Source organism: Anolis carolinensis, chromosome 5 (assembly GCF_035594765.1).
Source record: "Anolis carolinensis isolate JA03-04 chromosome 5, rAnoCar3.1.pri, whole genome shotgun sequence".
Lineage (NCBI taxonomy): Eukaryota > Metazoa > Chordata > Lepidosauria > Squamata > Dactyloidae > Anolis > Anolis carolinensis.
In genome coordinates this window covers 99,950,398-99,972,875 of record NC_085845.1, presented here as the reverse complement: position 1 = coordinate 99,972,875, position 22,478 = coordinate 99,950,398, and the positions used below count along the sequence as shown (strand labels likewise).

The following is a 22,478-nucleotide window of genomic DNA, read 5'->3' as shown; positions in this document are numbered from 1 at the left end:
TTCCTCTATGGATTGATAACATCAGGGCCGTAGCCAGAAAAAAATTTTGGGAGGGGTTTTGAAAATTTCAGGGGGGGGTTGAACCCCTGACTCACCCCCCCCCCCGGGTTCAGATCTGTCAATATCTGCTTGAGATAGTGCCTGGAGGGACTCTTAATTTTTTCTGTCTCATAGACTTAGCATGGGGATTTGGTTAACCAGTTAAAATTCATGAGTAAACCATTTTTTTTAACCTGAAAAATTTCAGGGGGGGGGGTTGAACCCCTACCCCCCCCCCCCCCCCCCCCCGGCTACAGGCCTGGATAACATTAAAAAGGCATCACAGAAGCTGACCTTTGGATTTAGCATTTCAGAGTGAGACTTCATTTTAGAATGCATTTGAATCAGAAGTCAGTTGGAAGGCAGTTAAGTCAGTTGATGTTAGAGTATGAGGTTGTTTGCATCAGAAGTACAGTACAGTGTGTGTTAGAGTTTACATCAGAAATATAGTACAGTACAGTTGATGTATGACATTAGTTGAGTGTAATTGAGTATATTATGCTGCTGTGAGTAGTCAGTTTATATTGAGTCAATGTTCAGTTGAAACTCTAAACCAATAAAAGAGAAGAAAATTAGAAATAAGAGAAGGAAATTAGAATTCAAAAAGATAGAAGAAAAAAATTCTGAAATAGAAGCAAAATTGAAGAGAAATCCCAAGGACAAAAAAGCTCAACTACACCTAGATTTACTTTTTTAAAAAATGAATACAGTACAGTTGGAGGAAATAGAGAGAAAACTTAAATACACAAAGCAATACCATTTCGAAAACACAAATAAGATAGGCAGATAGTTAGCCTAGAAAGTGGCAAAAAGGAAACAACAACAATATATAAACAGAATTGAGGAAGAGGGGGAAACAAAATGAGATAGAAAAACAATTCATAAACTACTATAAACAATTATATGCTGATGAAAATACCCCAACAGAGAAAATAATACAATACCTAGGAAAACAAGAAATTAGTAAAAATTACCGAAGGGCAAAGGGAACTACTAAATAAGAAAATTACAGAGGAGGAAATATGGAGGGTAATTAGACATTTGCCTACTAATAAAACACCAGGACTAGACGGGTTCATGACCCAATATTACAAGACCTTCATTGATATAATAATACTACCAATGAAGAGAGTAATGGATAGGGCATTAGAAGATAGAAAAATACCAAATTCATGGAAATCCGCGAAAATAACAATAATACATAAAGAAAAACCTGACAATACAAAAGTAAAAAATTATAGACCGATTTCACTCCTCAGTACTGATTATAAAAGCTTTACTAGTATTTTGGCATTAAGATTAAAAGAAGTACTTAATGAAAGGATAGGTCAAGAACAGATGGGATTTTTACCAGGACACTACATAAAAGATAACATCAGGACTATTTAAAATGTAATCGAGTACTATGACAAGAACATACAAAAAGGGGCAGGTCTTTTATTTCTTGACTCTGGAAAAGCATTTGACAAGATTAAAGGAGATGGATGTGGGGTACTATTTTATTAATGCTATTAAAGCAATTTATTCACATCAATTCGCAAGCATTATAGTAAACGGTCAAATGAGTAAAGAAATCAGGTTACATAAGGGAACGAGGCAGGGATACCCTCTCTCCCCACTAATTTTCATCATGATTCTAGAACTTGTGCTACTAAGAATAAGAAAAAATAATGACTTAAAAGGATTAAGAGTAAAAAATAACAGTTACAAAACCTGTACATTTGCAGATGATGTGGTCTGTATAATAGAGGACCCCATAAACCAATGGACCAATAGTGGAGTGAACTGGAAGCTTTCAAAGAGGCAGTGGGATTCAAAATAAATAAAGAAAAAACAAAAATGTCAACAAAAACATCTCAAAGAAGAATAAAGATGAACTAGAAAAGCAGACAGGTATTAAGATAGTTAGGAAAATAAAATATCTAGGTATAGAGATCACCATAAGTAATGCTCAACTTTTTTTAAAAAAACTATAAAAAATGGATAGAGATAAAAGAAAAAATGAAATGATGGGATAATCTCTATCTGTCCCTATTAGGCAGAATAACAGTGGTTAAAATGAACATCCTACCAGAAATATTATACCTGTTTCAAACTATCCCGGTAATCAAATAAAAAATGATGTTCACAAAATGGGAGAAAGACATTAAAAAGTTTTTATGGAGAAACAAAAAAGCAAGAACAAAAACCCAAAATTTAAAAGATGATAAGAAAAGAGGGGGGTCTAGGACTCCCAGACCTTCAACTATATTATGAGCCGGCCACACTGACTTGGGTGAAGGACTGGGTTTCACTGGAAAGGGGGAAAATACTAGCACTGGAGGGAGAAGACCTAAGAAGGGGTTGGCACAGTTACTTGTGGAAGGGCAAAACAAGGAAAGAAAAAATAAATAAAAACCACTTCCACTGATAAAAGTATGGCATAAATATAGAGCCAGATTTTACTCAAAAATCCCCATGTGGTTTCCCCCATATGAAGCAAATCACAGAAGCGAAACTCCTTGTGAAAAATGGCTTACATATAAACAACTACTAACAATTAATAACCAAGAGGCAAAACTAAAAACACATGAGGAAATTAGACAAATAGATCCAACTATAAACTGGCTTCAGTATTGGCAGATTAATGAAGACTACAAAGAAGATAAAAAGATAGGATTTGAAATAAAAAAAAGTCATTCTGGGATAAAATCTTAAAAATAAATAAACTAATACAAATAATATATAAAGAACTACTTGCCTGGGTATTGGAGGAAGAACAAGTAAAAGAAGTCATAGTAAAATGGGCCAGAGCAAAAGGCCACACAATTTATATGAGTCAATGGGAGGAGATATGGATAAAGAAGCTAAGATATGCATATGCTATGGAGATTAAGGAGAATTGGTACAAAATGTTCTACGTGTGGTACCTGACTCCAAACAAATTGGCAAAATACAACCAAGGAAAAACAATTGGAAAGTGCTGGAAATGTGGGAAGCATTTTCATCCACATGTAGTGGGAATGTAAGAGGGTTAAAAAATTTTTAGCACAAAGTGTTTAAAAAAAAGTCAAGAATTCTACAAAAAAATGTGAATTCAAACAAGAATGTTTTCTACTGGAAATTACTGACCCACATCTTGACAAAAACATTGATAGGTTAATATTCTACCTCACCACTGTGGCAAAAATAGTATTGGCACAGAAATGGAAAACCAAAGAAGTACCCAGCATGGAAAAATGGCTTAATAAAGTGTTGAACAAAATGAATATGGACTTACTTACACAAAAAATGGCTCAGGACAGAATACTAACTAATAGAACTGACTGGAAACTACTGATAGCTTACCTACAAAAAGAGAAAATAAATTTTTACTTAAAGCTAGATTAAGGAATATCCTGAGGGCGGAAATATAAAGTAATTTTTATTATTATTTATACAATTACAAAGGACAAATTAAATGGGTAAAAGGAAAAATAAAAAAGACCACGTTACGGGCTCTGGAAGTGACAAGAATACTATAGCAACTGTTTATTTGTATACAACTCCTTTTTTTTCTCTCTTCTTCTTTTTCCGCCATTTGTTGGGTGGTTGTCGTCGATCTCCTGTCTCTCCCCTCCTCTTCCTCCCCAACACACTCCCCTTTTTGTCTATGTTTCGTTAACTTCTCACACTACCCGTGACATTCGAATCATGTGTTTTTATTGTATGAAGAAAAGATAATCTATGTTGTAACAAGAAATCTATCAAAGTTGCTTACAAATCTCACAATAAAAATGATATTTTTTTAAAAATAAACTCTAAACCAATAAGACAAGATTCCAGTATGTTAAACACATGGAGCTTGTAAGTAAATCAACTATGTTAACTTTTAACGAAGACTACTTATTTTTTGGGTCTCTTGAGAGCATGACTTAAAAGCAATATATTTTATGGGAGAGTAGATTTTTTTGGCAACTGAAATAATACTTATGAAGATCTGCTATATATTTTATGCATTGGCATATCTTTGTTTCTAACAGTTCAAAGAAAAATCCGGGGATTTCAGTCTAAATCTCTAACAAGATCATACTTTCCAATAGGCAGGGCCGGCCCTAGATAATTTTCAAGTGTAAGCGAACAGAATTTTGGCAACCCCCCCCCCCCCAATCACTGAAAAATAAAAGCGTCGGATAAGCGAAAACATTGGATAATAAGGAGGGATTAAGGAAAAGCCTATTAAACATCAAATTACATTATGATTTTACAAATTAGGCCCCAAAACATCATGTTTTACAACAAATCGACAGAAAAAGCAGTTCAATACATGGTAATGTTATGCAGGAATTACTATATTTAGGAATTTAGCACCAAACATTGCAATGTATTGAAAACATTGACCCCAAAAACATTGGCTATTATTAACAAATTGACTGCAAATAAAGATAGAATTGCATAAAATAAACCTGCAGTAAGAATATTGTCAGAAGTTAAATCCGTAAAAACTTCAGTCCTTGCTGTATAAAGAAATAACTGTGGATCCGGGTGGGAGGCTGACTGCGTTGAATAATCCAGAACATTGGATAAGTGAAGGTTGGATAAGCAAGACTCTACTGTACTAACTATGGCTGACTCTGCTTAGCTTCCAAAATCAGATGGGAGTTGGTACTTTTAGGGTACTTAGGTCCTAAGATGTATATATCACCTTCAGTTACCAAGAGTAAAATAAATACAAATTAATACTTTAGAAAACAAGAGTCAATACAAAGAGACACCAATGGAAGGAATTAACATTTTGAGAAAGCAGTGTATTTGTTGGATTAATATAGGTTTTTCGGGATGTAGGTTGTTCCCCAGTCTCCAACAGACCTCAACCTCTAAAGATGCCTGCCATAGATGTGGGCGAAACGTCAGGAGAAAATGCTTCTGGAACATGGCCATACAGATCGGAAAACTTACAGCAACCCAGTCATTCTGGCCATGAAAGCCTTTGACAACACATTATTATTATTATTATTATTATTATTATTATTATTATTATTATTATTATTATTATTATATTTTCTGCCAAAGAGTGCTGGGATCTCATCAAACCACAGCTCCCTTGATTCCATAGCATTGAGCCACTGCAATTAAAATGGGGTCAAACTGCATTAATCATACAGTGTAGAGAGAGAGAGAAAGAAAGAAGAGGCAGAGCTCTATGTCAAAGGGATGGATAAACTTTTTTTGCAGATGCTGTGTGTCTGTACAAAGAGAGAAGTCATGGTGTTTAATGATCAGGTATGTTTAATGATCAGTCTTGCTACAAAGCTGTCTGTTGGTCTTAAGTGGCCCATGCTCTGCTAGCCTTGGCTGTATGCGGTGATTTTAATCCTTGCCTACTTTGTCAGGTTGTTGTAAAGTGTATTTAGTATCTGAGGGAGAGAAAGTAGTTCCATAAATCTGGGCTTGTTTGAAAAGTATACAGCATGGTAGTAATCATGGTAGGAAGAGCATGCCTAGGCACCAGTGATGGAAAATATTGTTAAATATTGCAGCCAGATTATTATTATAATGGCACAGCAGCTCTTCCAGAACATTTTAATAGTTTGTGAATTAGGCTTCCATGATCATTGTTGTTCACATCTGCCTGCAAGTGGTGTAATAAAAGCATTTTTAGGTTATGACCAGAAATTAGGGTCCTTCCACCCAGCTGTATAACCCAGAATATCAAGTAAGATAATCCACAATATCGGCTTGAACTGGATTATCTGAGTCCACACTGCCATATAATCCAGTTCAATGTGGATTTTATACAGCTGTGTGGAAGAGGCCTTCTACACTGCTATATAAGATCATCAAAGCAGATAATTCACATTATCTGCTTTGAACTGGATTGTATGAGTCTACACTGCCATATAATCCAGTTCAAAGCAGATGATCTGGATTTTATATGGCAGTGTAGAAGAGGCCATTGTCAAGCCTAAAATAGCAATGTAATGGTTTGAGCATTGAACGATGGCTCTTGAGACCTGGGTTCAAATTCTTTGCTGTGCTATGGAAGCCCATTAGGTGATCTTGAGTAAGTCACACTCTCTCAGCCTCAGAGGAAAGCACCAGCATCCTCTCTTTGAACAAGTCTTGCCAAGCAACCCCTGTGACTGGATTGCCATAAGTTAGGAATGGCTTGAAGGCACAATCTAGCCTCATACTAGGAAATAAAGCACCTGAATATTAGGAATAATGTTTGCATTCTGTGTGATAGTGGAATCGATTGTATGGGACTGTTGTGGACTTTCCATCTTTGGGGTTTTTTAAACAGAGGTGGGATGGTCATCTTATAGGAGTGCTTTAAATGTGCATTGCTATATGACAGAATGCGGTTGAATGCCATGGCCCTTAAGGTCCCTTCTAACTTTAACATTTTATGATTCTACTAGCTGTGCCCTGCCATGCCAGTTGCTGTGGCATAGTCAATTGGTCACTTTGATTAGCAGTTAATGGCCTTGGAGCCTGAAAGCCTGGCTTATTCCTCCCTGGGGGAATACTTTGTTGGGAGGTGTTAGTTGACCTTATTGTTGCCTGTCTGCAATTCCTCTGTTTTCAGAGTGTTATTCTTTATTCACTGTCCTGGTTTTAGACTGTTTTAATGGTTGTAGCCAGGTTTTGTTGATTTTCAATGGTTTATATACCTGTGGAATAATGTTCCGTGTGGGAGAAAGAACTCTTGTCTGTTGGAGGCATGTGTGAATGTTGCTATTGGCCACCTTGATTAGCACTGAATGGCCTTTGCAGCTGAAAATTCAATCAGGGAGGGTCTCTGCATAGAGGTCTGTGGGAAATGAGGCAAGTGGAGTGTATATATACTTGTGGAATGATGTCCAGGGTAGAAGAAAGAATTCTTGTCTGTTGGAGGCAAGTGGGAATGTTGCCATTGGTCAGATTGATTAGCACTGAATAGCCTTGCAGCTTCAAAGGCTGGCTGCTTCATGCCTGGGGGAATCCTTTGTTGGGAGGTGTTAGCTGGCTCTGCCCGTCATAGATGTGGGTGAAATGTCAGGAGAGGGATATAAATAAATTAATAAAAAGCAGGAAGTACCCAGGCTTTGAAGCTGCAAGGCTATTCAATGCTAATCAAGGCAGCCAATTGCAACATTCACACTTGCCTCAAGCAGACAAGAGTTCTGTCTCTCACCCTGGACCTTCCAGAGATATATAAACCCCACTTGCCTAGTTTCCAACAGACCTCACAACCCCCGAGGATGCCTGCCCCAGATGTGGGTGAAATGCCAGAAGAGAATGCCTCCTGAACATGGCCACACAGCAACCCACAAATAAAAAGCCATTTTATATCCTACATTTCTGGCCTACCTTGCAGGGCGCACATTGCTGCTAATGGAGGAAGGCAACAGGAGGGGGCATGGCTTCCAGGCGCATGCGAGGGAGGGAGGAAAGGAAGATCCACCCTCTTCGTGTTCTCCCTTAGTTTTCATTTGCATTTGCAGCCCTGGCTCTCTGGCTGGAAAAGCAAAGGGGAGGTACAGTGGGGTGGGGGTGGGGGGAAGTATTTAGTCAGATACCAATTGTACAAGTTCTCCCACTTAAAAAGATGAGAGAGGCCTGTAATTGACATCATAGGTAGACCTCAACTATGAGAGACAACATGAGAGAACACATTCAGAAAATCACATTGCCTGATTTTTCATGAATTTATTTGAAAATTATGGTGAAAAATAAGTACTTGGTCTATAACAAAAGTTCATCTCAATACTTTGTTATACATCCTTTATTGGCAATGACAGAGGTCAAACTGTTTCTGTAAGTCCTCACAAGGTTGGCACACACTGTTGCTGGTATGTTGGCCCATTCCTCCATGCAGATCTCCTCAAGAGCAGTGATGTTTTGGGGCTGTCGCTGGGCAACACGGACTTTCAACTCCCTCCAAAGTTTTTCTTTAGGGTTGAGTTCTGGAGAGTGGCTAGGCCATTCCAGGACCTTGAAATACTTCTTATGAAGCCACTCCTTCGTTGTCCTGGCGGTGTGGTTGGGATCATTGTCATGCTGAAAGACCTACCATGTCTAATCTTCACTGCCCTTGCTGATAAAAAGAGGTTTGCACTCAAAATCTCATGATCTCATATGACCCCATTCATTATTTCATGTATACGGATCAGTTACCCTGGTCCCTTTGCAGAGAAACAGCCCCAAAGCATGATGTTGCCACTCCCATGCTTCCCAGTAGGTATGGTGTTCTTTGGATGCAACTCAGCATTCTTTCTCCTCCAAACATAATGAGTTGTGTTTCTGTCAGACAGTTCTAGTTTGGTTTCATCTGATCATATGACATTCTCCCAATACTCTTCTGGATCATCCAAATGCTGTCTAGCAAACTTCAGTTGAGCCTGGACATGTACTGGCTTAAGCAGGGGGACACGCCTGGCACGGCAGGATCTGAATACCTTTGTTACGTTGCTTCCAGCTCTCTGAAGGACATTCACTAACTCCCATCCATGTGGTTTTGGGATTTTTGCTCACCGTTCTTGTGATCAATTTGGCCCCCAAGGAGTGAGATCTTGCGTGGAGCCCAAGATCGAGGGAGATTATCAGTGGCCTTGTATCTCTTCCGCTTTCTAATTATTGCTCCCACAATTGATTCCTTCACACCAAGCTGCTTGCCTATTGCAGATCCAGTCTTCCCAGTCCCAGCAGGGCTACCAATTTGTTTCTGGTGTCCTTCCACAGCTCTTTGGTCTTCACCATAGTGGAGTTTGTAGTGTGATTGCTGGATGTTGTGGACAGGGGTCTTTTAGACTGATAACAAGTTCAAATAGGTGCCATTACTACAGGTAATGAGTGGAGGACAGAGGAGCCTCTTACAGAAGAAGTTACAGGTCTGTGAGACCCAGAAATCTTGCTTGTTTGTAGGTGACCAAATACTTATTTTCCACCATAATTTGCAAATAAATTTGTGAAAAATCAGACAATGTGATTTTCTGGATGTGTTTTCTCATGTTGTCTCTCAGAGTTGAGGTCTATCTATGATGTCAATTACAGGCCTCTCTCATCTTTTTAAGTGGGAGAACTTGTATAATTGGTATCTGACTAAATACTCTTTTTCCCCACTGTAAGTGTTGGAGGCTTATCTGGCTGCTGGCTCTACTGCAAAACAGGGGAGAGAGGCACCGCTTTGCCCCAAAGGGCACCCAGAGGTTCGGTGAGGCTCCGAACTTCAGCTCAGCTGGGCAGCCCGTCCCTTTCCAAACTCAGGAGGAGAGGAGGAGTGTTCCTGACTTGAGTCCCGGCACAGAGAGAGAGAGAGAGAGAGAGAGGCGGGGCGGAGGGTCAAAGGGGGCGGGAAGGCAGAGGGAGGTATGCAAGGAAGCAGGGAGGGAAGAAAGCAACGGCGCTCCGAGCAGTTCAAGAGCTAGCGTGTTTCCCCGAAAATAAGACAGTATCTTATATTAATTTTTGCTCCCAAAGATGCACTAGGTTTTATTTTCAGGTGATGTCTTATTTTTCCATGAAGAAGAATTCACATTAATTGTTGTACAAAAAATGAACATTTATTATATGCTATACAGTAGTTGTCATCACAAACCAGCATAACCAAACAAACTGAATCTTATCAAGAATTTCTTGTTACTGCCATTATTTCCATGTAAAACAATCTATAGTATGCACATTTACCGATCCTGCATGCTCTGGTATTCTGTTTGGCAAGAATGCTTCCAAAAAAAAAACTTTGCTAGGTCTTACTTTCGGGGGAGGCCTTATATTTAGCAATTCAGCAAAACCTCTACTAAGTTTTATTTTCTGGGGATGTCTTATTTTCGGGGAAACAGGGTATACGCAAACTACGTAAATGCACGCGAGGGCGCCCCCCAGAGGATCGCGCCTTCAGCATTTGCGTAGTTTGCGTATGCCTAGAACCTCCCCTGCCAATAGGTTATGATTATTCCAAATAGTGTGAATGCCAATTGGTCTCCAAAAAGTCTTTGGAGATTTCTGGTTTTCCAAAAGAATTAATGCAAAGTAAAATGGGTAAAACATCAACAACATCCAGGCGTCCCCTGGGCAGCATCCTTGCAGACGGCCAATTCTCTCACTCCAGAAGCAACTCCGGTTGCTCCTGACATGAAAAAAAAACTCTGTGCAGAAAAGCAAGGGTTTTGGATGGGAATGGGGACTGAAACCTGAGAGGAAGTAGATTGTTTTAGCCCGCTTCCTCTCGGGTTTTAGCTTAGAATGGCCCTTGCTGAAGTAAAAAGAAATGTAAATGGAGAAAATGATTTTTTAAAATGTAATTCCAATAAAAGGATAAAAAGATGCAAAGACATCCAGTATTACATTTGAGACTGATAGGAAAGAATAATGTATATAATATAAGCTTTGGAGTCATACACACACACACATGCATGCATACTAATGGGAGTTGGAGGGGTGTGTGTGAAAAGTAATGCTAATTTGTTGACTTGAATTTCTGAAACCAAAGTATATGGATTCTCTGTAATTTTATCTCAGTTGTTTCATTTTGACTGAGGTACTTCTATTGAAAGTATACCTTTTTTACACCATTTTTAAATTGATTTGATTATTATATGCCAAATATGGGGTACATCTACACTGTAGAATTAATGCAGTTAGACATAGCTTGTGTCAAATTTATTTTATTATTGCTGATATTTCAGTTGGGGATGCTCTTCGCTAATTACATTTTCCTCTAATTTAATTTTAATGTCATTTGTATGTGATGTGTTTTATTGTATTTTAATGATATCGGATTTTAAAAGGCCAGACCTGTGTGCCAACTGTTTTATGTAGTACTTTCATGGAAATTGTAGTTTTATAAGGTTTTTAGCCTTCTCTGCCAAAGAGGGCTGATGTCTCACCAGACTACAAATCCTAGGATCCCATAGCATCAAGTTAAGGCAATGAAAGCGGGGTCAAACTGCATTTAACTCCTGTAGTGTAGATCAGTGGTTCTCAACCTGTGGGTCCCCAGGTGTTTGGTCTACAACTATCAGAAATCCCAGCCAGTTTACCAGCTGTTAGGATTTCTGGGAGTTGAAGGTGTAGATAGACCTCTGGATGACTTACAAAAGGATAGATCTGTGAAAGGCCTTGTACTAGATGCTTAGCCCAATATTACTAAGGAGGTCATTAGTAAGGGGTTATCCGTTTTATTTAGATAAGATTTATACATAGAAAAGATTAAGTAGACCCATTATAACTTGGTTCATTATTCAGTATTCACTCATCATGATGCTGCATGATTTAGAAATGGTTTCTTCATGAACAAGCCACATGAGTTCTCTTTCAACTACATAGACTTAGGAAAACAAAACATCCACACTAAACCTGAGACTGTGCATAGTAGGAAGAAATAATAATAAATAATATGCAGCACATGGAGCAGTGGTAAACATAAACAAATAAAAAGTGAACCCTCAAATTGAACAAAGATGTGGAGGGGGCGGAGAAAACAGGTGAGAGAAACACCTTGATAGTCAAAACAAGGTATCAGAATGTTGGATGGAACATGTTACCCTAATTACTCTGAACTTTCCACCACAATTGGTCTCATGTAGTATTTAATACCTCCATATCTTAAAGTATCATTTAAGGATATAAACATGATCAAATATCATACAAAGTTTCCTAGCTGATAAATTATTTAAAAAGATTTATTCCAAGCAGTGTAGAGAGACTATCCTGTCTCAAGACAGCTTTTTATAGTAGGCAAAAAGAAGACCTCAATTTTATCATTGTAGGCTCTTGCAGGATCCCCAAGGTCATCTAGTCCAACCAACAAAAATGAAATGCACAGTTAAAGCATCCCCAATCAACCCACTGTTTAAAAACTTCCAAGGAGCATTTGTCTATCACTTTCTAAAGTAATCTCTTTTACTACCCATTTCTTGTTATTTAAATATATTGGTTTGGACCTTGTTCTATGGAGCAAGAAGAGTAAAATCTTGAATAAAAGAAAAACAGTGTTGACTTACGTAGTTCAAAATAATTGGATCAGAGTAGTGCTTAGCAACAGTCATAGTCTTGAAAGTTGACTGTCCTGGGCATCTTTTTGCAAACCTTTGTGTTGGAGTTGAATGACTCCATTTTGGAGGTCAAGGAGATTGATGTCAGATATGGAAATTCTGGCAAAGTAATCTGTCAATTGATAAATTACAGTAATCTTTTGGTACTACTTCTATGATTTTTAAAACTACAATGAAGCTGTTGCTTTTATGGGAGGAAACAATTTCTTCTGAGGTTTGGTCCTAGGTTTGATACCAAAATCCATGGATGCTGAAGTCCCACTATATAAAATGACATAGTAAGATGGCACCCCTTGTATAAAATGGCAAAATCGTTTGCTTTTTGGAACTCAAGTCATGGAAATATGAATGCATGGAAGCAGAATCTGTGGATAAGAAAGGCCAACCATGCTAAAAAAATACTTGGTGCTCTACAGATATTTAAGATGTGTCCAGAACTACCCTAAACTGAGAAAACCTTTTCCATTAATTATTATTAATGATATCTGAATACTCCCTATACCCTTCACTTGCTACCCTTCCCTACCTTCCCCTCCCCCATTTCCTTCTCCTTTTTTATTTTTTTATTTATGTATTAAAAGGTTTTCAATAAAAAATATTTTTTAAAAAAATGATATTTGAATACTACACCAACAGTCAAAGTGACAAACAGCTAAAAGTTGGAAATCATTTGTTACAAATAATGACATTGCCTATAATGTATTCTCTTTTTTTCCTACCAAGAGACCAGCTATTGAGTTTCAAAAGTAAATTACCTGCAGTGTTTCTATGTTCTCCTTTGGATTATAATGAATAACATTCACAATTTTAAAACATCCTGTGGGCAGGGATTTTCAGTTTTGTTTTGTTTTGGGGGTTTTTTCCCCCAGGATTTGGGGTTTTTTATCAATTCAATTTTTATGAAGTAACTGAAAAGTAATGGGTTGCATAACCTGGTACATCTAAAACTGGGAGAAAAGGCAACACCAATGAATAACTTTTCAAAAGCCACAAGTAATACGTTACCATATTTCATTGCATAAGAGGGAATATCAGAGGAATTTCATATTCAAAGGGGAGTCAAACAGGGATGTCCACTGTCACCACTTCTATTTGTAATTGGCATAGAAGTTTTGGTAGACAGAATAAGGAATAGCATAAGAATAGAGGGATATAGAGAAATCTATCCTCTAGATTACCCCTTCCAAATGTCCCTGCCCATAGTGGAGTACTCCTCTGTCCCTCTCACTCCGGGTTTTATCTCTGTGTTCACGCGGCCTGCCCTTGCTTTATTGTTTTTTTGATTTCTTGATGTTCTGTTTATTATTATTTATTGTATTTTAAATGGTGCTATGATATGTTGTTTTTATATTTTATTATGTTGTATTGCTCTGGGCATGGCCCCATGTTAGCCGCCCCGAGTCCCCATTGGGGAGATGGTGGCGGGGTATAAATAAAGTTTTATTATTATTATTATTATTATTATTATTATTATTATTATTATTATTATTATTATTATATAGGTTAGGGAAAGAGGAAATTAAGGTAAATTTATATGCCGATGACATAATGATGATCCTAACAATCCTTGTAATTGGAATAAGTAAAAATCATTCTAAAAGATTTTGAAACGAATTCAGGTCAACATAAAAAAATCTGAAATCATATATGTTGATGGAATCCACTCAGAAAAAAGGAGATAAATAGAATGACAGGGATTGACACAGATATTAAGAAAATAAAATGCTTAGAAATAACAATAAAAATAGATAAAATGGCACAGACAAATTATAAGGAAATATGGAAGAAAGTTTTTAAAAATCTAAAAGAGTGGAAAATAATATCCTAAGCATTTAAGGCAAAATAAGAGCAGCTAAAATGTTTTTAACCTCTAAACTAATGTATTTATTTCTAGTCCTCCCTATGAAAATTAATCAAGGATTATTTAGGAAATGGAGCCAGAGTATAAAAGAATGGAAGTTTGGAGAAAAAAATCTAGAATACCAAATAAAATTTACTATATACCTCAGGAGGGAATAGAATGGGGGTTGCCAAACTTGGCATTTTATTATGAGGCTTTTCAAATAAAATCACTACAAGAAAATCATGGCAACAAGAAAGAAAAATTGATTAAGATAGAAAATGAAGGAAACAAGGGCAAGGAAAGATATGGGGTGTTCACAAGTAATCTAACGTCAGATATCAAAAGATCATACAGCCCTTGGAAAAACATGCTTGAAATATGGAAAATGGGAACCGAAATGGATGCCAGAAATATCTAAATTGACACTTTTAGAGATTTTATACGAGAAAGAGAATGACCTGAAATGGTGAAAGGAAATGAGAAGAAAATGATATGACAAAATTAAAGATATGTATGACCTGAATGGTCAACCCTCATGAGTGGGGTAACAGGAAAGATGGGTAATAAGAATTGGATAAAATATTAGCATTATACCATAGACTTAAACAAGGGAAATATGATGAAAAAATAAAGGAGGAAGATAAATTGGGGGAGGTACTTAAAATAATGGAAAAATCAGAAAAACGGGTGCCAGGAAAATATATATATATATATATATATATATATATATATATATATATATATATATATATTGGTGCTGTGGCTTATGGGAATCACTTTTTGGTCAGGTGGAATAGCAGTGAATAGCCTTGCAGCCTCAAAGCCTGGCCGTTTTCTTCTTATGGGAGTCCTTGTTTGGTGAGCTGGAATACAATGGAATAGGCTCGCTGCTTGGAAACCTGGGTATTTGCGTTCTAGTGGAATGGTTTTTTGGGCTGGTAGAATTGCAATAAATAGCCTCGCTGCTTCAAAGCCTGTCTGCTTGCTACCTAGGGGAATCTTTGGTTGGTCAGCTTCAATAGTACAGAGTAGTATCGCTGCTTCAAAGCCTGGACACCTTCTACCAAGGTGTTTGTTGATCTAGTTGAATTGCACTGAATAGCCTTGCAGCTTCAATGCCTGGCTGTGTTATACCTAGGGGAATCCTTGTTTGGCGAGCTGGAGTAGCACCCTTAATCAAAGAGCTGCTTTGAAGCCTGGCTACTTGCTTTGTAGGGAAATCATTGTTTGGCCAGCTTGAATTGCACTGAATAGTCTTGCAGCTTGAAAGCCTGGACACTTTCTACATGGGACATCCTTCGTTGGCCAGGTTGAATGGGACAGAGTAGCCTCATGGCTTCAATGCCTGGGGGTTTTCTATCTAGGGAAAATCTTGGTTGGCCAGGATGAACAGCACAGAATAGCCTTGCTGCTTGCATACCTGTCTGCTTTCTACCTTGTGGAATCCTTGGTTGGCCAGGTTGAATAGCAATTAATAAGTCTCGGTGCAGCAGGTATGAATGCTTCAATTACCCATCTTGATTAGCATTTAATGGCCTTGTAGCTTCAAAGCCTGGCTGCTTCCAGCCTGGGGGAATCCATTGTTGGAGGTGTTAGTTGGCCCTGGTTGTTTCCTGTCTAAAATTTCCCTGTTTTCAGAGTGTTGCTCTTTATTTACTGTCCTGATTTTAGAGATTATATTGTTCCATATTATTGTACCACAGTCATTATTATATATTATATTTATAATCTTATATTATTTGCTTAGAACTGGATTATATGAGGCCGCTTCTACACATCTGTATAAAATCCACACTGAACTGTATCATATGGCTGTGTGGGCTCAAGATAATCCAGTTCAAAGCAGATACTGTGGATTATCTGCCATGGCATTCTGGGTTATATTGCTGTGTGGAAGGGCCTTGAGTCTACACTGCCATATAATCCAGTTCAAATCAGATAATCTGTATTTTATAGGCAGTGTGGAAGAGGCCTAAATGAACCCTGGCTGTCCCTCGACACCATTGTGGCCGAGGGGGTTGCTAGAAGACGAAGTGGGCAGGGCCTAAAGGGGGCAGGGCCTACCTTTCTGACCTGCAGCCAGGAAAATGGCTCTTCCTCATCCTCTAATTTGGACTTTATTTTTCTAGGGGTTTTTTTTTGTTTTGTTTAAAAAACATAGATTAGATGACTATGTCTTTTGTGGCCAAATTTGGTGTGATTTGATTAAGTGGCTTTGTTGTTTACTCGGTCCTATAAATGTACATTACATTTTTATATATATAGAAGATAATAGATAACAGATACATCGTAAGAATAATACAAAGCAAATGGCAAAAAGAAGGCCCACTCACGAATCAAACAATATAAAATATAATGAAGGGGATGAAGAAAATTAAAATGGAGAAATATAAAGAATTGGAAAGAAAATGTATACTAAAATAGTACAGGATTCCAGCTCAATTATCATACATGACAAAAGGATTAAACCCAATGTGTTGTCATTATGGAACAAATAAGCAATAGTACTCCCATATGTGGTGGGTATGCCCAAAAGTAACTCCCTTTCGGGAGAGGATAAAGAAAGCAATGAAGAAAATATTTAAAGTGTCACTACAGACAGATTTAGATATACTATTAATGGGAGTAATGGGTGATACCAGAACCAAAACAAAAGAACAAAAAATGTTCAAAAGTATGATTTGGGCAGAAGAAGTAGTAATTGCATGGGGGTGGAAAGAAAAAAATGGACAATGGAAAACTGGAATAGTTATATGATCTGGTCCAATTTCAAATTATAACTGTAACTAGGGATAATACTCAAGAAGATAAAATAAATGGCATGCAAGACAAATGGATGACATATGGAATAGGTTAAAAAAAGAGGAAGCCAACACAAGAATCTTAGAGAAATTAAGAAAACTGCACATGGTTAAAGATAACAGAATAGAATAAATATGTAGTCGAAGGGAGGGGATGAGGGGTAGGTAACACAAGTGGCTTAAAATTTTTAAAAAAATTAAATGTTAATTTTTAAAAAATGAATTTATATAAGAAAAGGATGTTACATTAACAGCCTGTTAAATGATTTTGGAATGGATAATACAACACATGCCTAATGGCCAAACAATAAAGTGTCACCAGCCAGAGGCCTATAAATATCTGGGCATATTACAGCTGGACAACATCAAGCATGAACATGTGAAAACTGTGGTCAGCAAAGAATACACACAAAGGGTCAGAAAAATTCTCAAAAGTAAACTCAATGGAGGCAACACCATCAAGGCCATAAACACCTGGGCCACACCTGTCATAAGATATACTGCTGGCATCATACACTGGACACAGGTGGAACTGGACAATTTGGACAGAAAAACAAGAAAATTCATGACCATTCATCATTCATTGCACCTTCGCAGTGATGTTGACCGGCTATATCTGCCTAGAAGATCTGGTGGCAGAGGACTCTTACAAATAAAACAAGCATTCAAAGAAGAAGAACATGCTCTGGCAAAATATGTAAAGGAAAGTGAAGAACGAACCTGCTTTGATTGAAGTCAAAAATCAGAAAATCTTCAAAGCATAGCAGACAAAAAATCAGTACAAGAAAACCGCACTACAAACTAGAGCTGACAGCTGGCACAACAAAACATTGCATGGAAAGTTCCTTGACAAAATTGAAGGAAAACCTGACAAGGAGAAGACATGGCCATGGCTCACAAATGGGACCCTGAAGAAGGAGACAGAAGGCCTGATCCTTGCAGCTCAGGAGCAAGCCATCAGAACAAATGCAATTAAGGCCAAGATCGAAAAATCAGCTGATGACCCAAAATGCAGACTGTGCAAGGAAGCTGACGAAACAATTGATCATATCCTCAGCTGCTGTAAGAAAATCTCACAGACTGACTACAAACAGAGGCACAACTATGTGGCCCAAATGATTCATTGGAACTTATGCCTCAAGCAGGGCTGGTTCATTATTGAAGCCATTGAAGCCGCTGCTTGGGGTGCAGCCCTTGGGGTGTGCTCTCTAGGCAGCGGCGGCAGCAACCATTAGGTCACTCGCCATGGAACGAGGAAGTCCTCACTCTCCTTGCAAGATTTCTGCGAGATTTCACAGAAATCTCGCGAGAAAGTGAGGCCTTCCTGGAGGCCTTCGTAGTTCTGCGGCTGGAGAGAGCGCCACCGCCGCCAGTAAGTTGGGGGGCGCGTGATTTCGGGGGGGGGGCTTACATAGTGCTTACATAGTGAAAAAACCTAGGGCCGCTGCTGGCCTCAAGTACCACCTCCCAGTAGAAAAGAACTGGTGGGATCACAAACCTGCAAAGGTAATGAAAAATGAATACGCAAAGATACTGTGGGACTTTCAAATCCAAACTGACAAAGTTCTGGAACACAACACACCAGACACCACAGTTGTGGAAAAGAAAAAGGTTTGGATTATTGAGTCGCCATACCAGGTGAAAATCGAATTGATGAAAAACAACAGGAAAAACTCAGCTGCTATCAGGACCTCGAGATTGAACTTCAAAGACTCTGGCAGAAACCAGTACATGTGGTCCCGGTGGTGATCGGCACATTGGGTGCCGTGCCAAAAGATCTCAGCTGGCATTTGGAAACAATGGACATTGTTCTGTCAACTGCAAAAGGCCACCTTACTGGGATCTGTGTGGGTCATCTGAAAATACATCACACAGTCCTAAACGCTTGAGAAGTGTTCAACTTGTGATTTTGTTATACGAAATCCAGCATATCAATCTTGTTTGCTGTGTCATACTATGTTGTTGTGTCAATATTAATAATAATAGTAATAATAGTAATAACAACAACTTTGTGAGACCAAACAGTATTACAAAGGGTCGCTTTCCCATTACAACTGATGTGTGGCAATGGGAGTTAATAACAAAAACAACAACAACAACAACAACACAGCGGTATAAAATGCACACTGAAGTGGATTATATGGCAGTGTGGAGTCAAGATAATCCAGTTCAAAGCAGATAATATAAGATTATAAATGGGTTATATAGCTGTGTGGAAGGGCCTTGAGTCTACACTGCCATATAATCCAGTTAAAATCAGATAATCTGTATTTTATAGGCAGTGTGGAAGGGGTCTAAGTGAGGTCTAACTTTGCCTGTCCCCTGGGCTGAGTGGGTTGCTAGAAGACCAAGTGGGCGGAGCTTAGCCTTCTAACTGACAGCAATTGGATAAAAACAATTATTCCTTTCCCTCTAATTAGGACTTTATTTTTCTTTTCTTTTTGTTGTATGAACGTAGAGGCATGGATGAGGGGTTGTGCTGCCAAGTTTAGTATTTCTTTTTTGTTGTTTTGTCCTAGGCTGAAATTTCATTACCCTTTTATATATATAGATATAATATAATGATATAAAATATAGTAATAGGACAGCCATGTCTCTGAGGGAAGAAGCGGCAGCAAGGGAAGGAGGTGCCTTGGTTCTTTGAGCTGCATATACGTGTTGGCGGCCGGGAACAAGCGGGAGGCAGGGCAGGGCCAGCCACGGAGACGCAGAAAGCAAACACACTCTCTCCTTCTCTCCCTTGTGCATGGGCTCCTGCCCTGCAGCCATGCTTCCCAATGGAACTCTGCTTGCAGCCTGGAAGGTCCCACTCTTATTAACTTTGCTAAGTCTTAGTTTCGGGGGAAGCTGGCAGTGTGTCATCAAAAATGGCTACACGTGTCAGTGCTGACATGCGGGTCATAGGTTCGCCATCACGGCACTAGAGGTACCTCACTTATAATTCTAGATAATGATAGTAATACTTTATTTCTAGACCACCCTCTCTCCCTCATGGGGACTCAAGTAGATAATTTCACAGGGGATAAATATCATTTATAGATAATCTTGAGGACACTTTCCTTGGAATTAGCAGATTAAAGGACAAAGAGCTCCACATATGAGACCACTGCCTGAGATTTGTAATATTTAGGACCTTATCCAGCAAGCGTGGTGAAACATCGGATACACCAGTGACTCCGTAGCTCTGCACGCTACTACCACAAAGTGAAGCTTTCCTCCATCACATGCAGAAAGCGTCGCCCATCTTTGTTCTAAATTTTGAGTTTTCTTGGAAGTGTAATAGATAGAAAGGTATCCAAAACATTTTGTTGCTAGAAGCTGAGAAGAAATGGTCCTCCCTGCTTTCCTAGGCTACATTTTCAAATATTTTGCATTTTTCAAATGCCACTTTCTCCCTTCACGTATCCCTCATATTTCATACTGAACAGCCATAATGAACTAAAGATAGCAATACTGGGAGGAGTAAGCGTATTTAAAGCACATTTGATGTTTTCGTTGAGTGACGGATGCTGAATGTAATCGCTATCTGGGTTAGTGATACTAAAACATTTAGAAATCTAATTGGCACAGAATTGCTCTTGCTGTTATCACTCGCTCATGTTACTTAGCATTTTTATCTGCTGGAAGGAAAGCATCTTAAGTTCCAGTTTGAATTCTTCGAAATACTATTTTTAGGCTGGAACTTGATCTTAAATATACTGTTAAAAAGACCTATCTAGAAGAGAAAAAAAATAAAATAGCAGATAAACATTTTAAGTATATAGGTTGCTAGTCAGAAAAATATTAAGCTAAAATGGAACTAAAACAGACAAACAAAGTATGCTTTTCTAAGCTTTGTAGCAGGGCTGTATAGTGGAACCTTAACTTAAGAGCATCCCAACTTATGAGTGTTTCGTGTTAAGAGCCATTGCTTGGCCTGGGTTTTGCTTTGACATGTGAGCAATATTTTAAATTAAGAGCTAGTGCCAGAGGGAGCAGCCTCTGTACCTCATATGTCTGTGCCTTGTGTCTCATGCTCTTGTCCACTTTGGGAGATTGTTTTCTACTTTGCTGTTGTTCGCTTTGAGAAACTTTGGGTTAGTTGATTTCATGTAGTTTTTATTCCTGGTATGTTTGGCTTCATGAAGAGAGAGAGGGAGAGAGGGCAAAAAAGGGAGGGAGTACAGTATGAAGAAAATGATGCTTCTGCCTCTTCACTTTGTGCTTTTACCATTGTGCAACAACTTTGTGCTTCCACCATTTTAAACCTGATACAGTGTTCCGTCACTACTTCGCGGTTCACTTTTTGCGGATTCACTGTTTTGCTGTTTTTAATAAACTCTAAAAGACTATTATAAATAATAAAAATTACAATTTACAGCCTAAGGAAGGGAGGAAGGAGAAGCCAAAGGGAGAGAAAAGGAGCCCAAGCGGCAACGGGAGGAGAAGGAGGCGATTTATCAACACACGATTGGTTGATAAAGACTTAAAATAGTGTATAACTACTAAAATAATGTATGAATATAAAAATAAATATACCGTCCCTACTTTTCAGATTTTCACTTATTGCGGGTGGTCTTGGAACCTAAGCTCAGCAATAAGTGAGAGAACACTGTATTTCCTTTTATTGTACCATACAAATGTGCATGGTTTGCCTTGCTGTTACAATAGCCAACACACATTTTGTTGCCTCAAATGTGTTTCCTTGCCACAACTTTATGCTTCTGCCATGTTAAAGTTGATCTTTCTTTTGTATTATTAGATGTGAATATGCATTTATGCATTATTTGTTATTTATAAAGTACACTTTAAAATATGTAACAAAAATAAGATTGAGGCTGGGGTGGCTGGAACGGATTAATAGCATATCAATGTGAAAATTCGCTTTGAAAGAAGAGTGATTTGAGTTCACAGCTCATTCACAGAAAAAATCAAATTCTTAACTCAAGGTATCACTGTAAGTCTATTTTGAGACTTCCTAAACCAATGTGGGAGACACTAGGCCATCACCATATCCCATCACCAGACCTGACATTCCAGTCACTTAAAGTCATTTGGGAAGAGATGGTGTATTTTGTTTTGTTTTTTTGCCATTTCAGTCTTTCCCCAAGGGGGAAAAACAGATTTCAAGCATGAAACCATCCTACTGGAAACATTTTCTTTTTCAGCTCAAAATGCAATTTGGAATAGAATTTTGAAAAAGCAACAGGTGTGGGGGACTCTAGACTGATTAGAAGCCCTGGGACTTATTGTCATCCCCAAGTGCTGTACATCACATGGTCATGTAATTGCCAAACTTGGTCAAAAACAGTGATTCTCAGCCTTGCTAATGCTGCGACCCCTCAATACAGTTCCTCATGTTGGTCACCCCCAACTATAACATTATTTTCGTTGTTACTTTATAACTGTAATTTTGCTACTGTTGTTAATGTAATGTAAATATTTAAATTACAGGATGTATTTTCACACACACACACACACATATATATTCAATATATAGAACTTGCTCATAAATAAGGATAAACAATTTGCAGAGACCATTTTCGTAGAGCTTTGGAAAAAGCTGTCTAATTTTTTCTCATTGGATGGTGGATGAGACCTCTACTTTGAGTTGAACAGATTTGATTCTTTTTAAAGAATATCACTCATTTGTTGATCAAGCAATCAAGTTTGTTTCTATACATTCTATGCAATGTATGATTAGTAATATAGAGTTTGCATTGTTAACGTCGTATTGACTTTCTACCAAATTAGATACTGCTCTAAAATGACAATGATACACTGAACTTGCTTTTATTTTTAATACTTGTTTATTTAAAA

At 38.1% G+C, this 22,478-nt stretch overlaps 1 protein-coding gene across 3 annotated transcripts in view; it reads left to right on the top strand.

Moving 5' to 3' along the window:
• Positions 1 to 22,478, top strand: part of LOC100564878 (potassium voltage-gated channel subfamily KQT member 1) — a 224,398-nt gene that overhangs the window by 14,238 nt on the left and 187,682 nt on the right. The gene's annotated exons all lie outside the window — the stretch shown is intronic.